Here is a 2,500-nt window from a genome sequence, read left to right as displayed (position 1 = left end):
TTGATTCTTTTCTTCTTTATTTTTTTCTCCCCAGGAAAAAAAAAAAAAAACATCTGTTTAAGTGCAAAGCGGTGGAAGTCAAATGAAGATGTGAGAGAGGCGTGTGTGTGTGTGTGTGTGTGTGTGCGTGTGTGTTTGTGCGTGCGTGTGTGTGTGTGTGTGTGTGTAAAACTAACGGCATGCGGCAACAAAAGAAACACTCGCTTCTTTTGCAGCTATTTCTTTCTTTTGACGTTTTTAAAGTCGTTTTTTACGGCCAGTTCAGCTCCTTCAAAAAAAAGAAAAAACTCTCTTAAAGGTACAGTACACCAGGATTCACTCAGAAGGTGTTTTACTGCGGCCCTGACCTTGTGGTTATCTCAGCACCATGACGGCTCAGGGATGTGAGGTCAAGTGCAACGCGGATTAGTGTCTCCTTTAATAGCCTCTTGGGCTAATTCTTCAGGCTGATGGCGAGAGCTCCTCCCACCGAGCGGCGAGCGGCGAGAGAACGCCAAGGAGGAGCTGTGATGGAGGCTCAGAGTGACACTCAGCTCCCACTATCATCACTGGGATAAAGCCAGTGATGATAGTGGGAGCTGAAGAGGATGGATTCCATAAATACATTACTGGTGATTACTGAGGGGCCTAAAGGTTAGATAAGTGGGAAGGGGTCAGGAAGGTGGCAGGAAGGTGGCAGGAAGGGGGCAGGAAGGTGGCAGGAAGGGGTCAGGAAGGGGGCAGGAAGATGGCAGGAAGGGGTCAGGAAGGTGGCAGGAAGGGGGCAGGAAGGTGGCAGGAAGGTGGCAGGAAGGTGGCAGGAAGGGGGCAGGAAGGTGGCAGGAAGGTGGCAGGAAGGTGGCAGGAAGTTGGCAGGAAGGTGGCAGGAAGGTGGCAGGAAGGGGGCAGGAAGGTGGCAGGAAGGGGGCAGGAAGGTGGCAGGAAGGTGGCAGGAAGGTGGCAGGAAGTTGGCAGGAAGGTGGCAGGAAGGTGGCAGAAAGGGGGCAGGAAGGGGTCAGGAAGGTGGCAGGAAGGGGGCAGGAAGGTGGCAGGAAGGTGTCAGGAAGGGGGCAGGAAGGGGTCAGGAAGGTGGCAGGAAGGGGGCAGGAAGGGGGCAGGAAGGGGGCAGGAAGGGGGCAGGAAGGTGGCAGGAAGGGGGCAGGAAGGGGTCAGGAAGGTGGCAGGAAGGGGGCAGGAAGGGGGCAGGAAGGGGGCAGGAAGGGGGCAGGAAAATGGCAGGAAGGGGTCAGGAAGGTGGCAGGAAGGGGGCAGGAAGGTGGCATGAAGGTGACAGGAAGTTGGCAGGAAGGTGGCAGGAAGGGGTCAGGAAGGTGGCAGGAAGGTGGCAGGAAGGTGGCATGAAGGTGACAGGAAGTTGGCAGGAAGGTGGCAGGAAGGGGGCAGGAAGGTGGCAGGAAGGGGTCAGGAAGGTGGCAGGAAGGTGGCAGGAAGGTGGCAGGAAGGGGGCAGGAAGGTGGCAGGAAGGTGGCATGAAGGTGACAGGAAGTTGGCAGGAAGTCGGCAGGAAGGTGACAGGAAGTTGGCAGGAAGTCGGCAGGAAGTTGGCAGGAAGGTCCATGGAAAAGGCAGCTCTCGTAGAGCTCGTTCATTACAGCAACTGGAGTGTCTTTTAATCCGGCGTGTGTGTGTGTGTGTGTGTGTGTGTGTGTGTGTGTGTGTGTGTGTGTGTGTGTGTGTGTGTGTGTGTGTGTGTGTGTGCGTGCGGCCTAAGTTTCTGTATAAATTAATGCAGGCTAATAAATAAAGGTTAATCTCACTCCCATTGAGTAATGTGTTTTAATGATGATTTAAAGCTCCACTAATGCCGACAAATCACTCGCTGTGCGGCGAACGAGCCGTCGGTCAAACACTAATCGCAGATAAGTTCATTTACTTTGGAGAGTCCAGATTATGAATATTGAATAACGTAAACGTTTACCAGAGCATCCACCGGTCCATACAGGGTTACCCCCCCCCCCCCATGACCCTCAGATACAGAAGCTACTTAAGTTAAAAGGGGGCGGAGTCAAGTTCATCCAGAGTTTAAGGGGTTAAAACAAGCTAAACGCCCGAGCTGCAGCAATGAAAGGAGAGACCTATCTATCCTCAGCAGACGCTAAGTTAAACACTGTGGCTCACTCCTCTTTCTTCTCGCTTCACTTCCACTCCTCCACCTCCCCTCGAGGTGTCAGCGGGTATTTAAAGCAACACAATTTGAAGAGAGGGAGGGATGGATGGGAAGGGAGGAGGAGAGGGATGGATGGGGAAGGGGGAGGAAGAGAGGGATGGATGGGGAGAGAGGAGGAGAGGGATGGATGGGGAAGGGGGAGGAAGAGAGGGATGGATGGGGAAGGGGGAGGAAGAGAGGGATGGATGGATGGGAAGGGAGGAGGAGAGGGATGGATGGGGAAGGGGGAGGAAGAGAGGGATGGATGGGGAGAGAGGAGGAGAGGGATGGATGGGGAAGGGGGAGGAAGAGAGGGATGGATGGATGGGGAGGGAGGGAGGAGGAGAGTGTGTG

This window comes from Cyclopterus lumpus, chromosome 17, assembly GCF_009769545.1.
Source record: "Cyclopterus lumpus isolate fCycLum1 chromosome 17, fCycLum1.pri, whole genome shotgun sequence".
Taxonomy (NCBI): Eukaryota; Metazoa; Chordata; class Actinopteri; order Perciformes; family Cyclopteridae; genus Cyclopterus; species Cyclopterus lumpus.
This window is presented reverse-complemented; position numbering follows the sequence as displayed.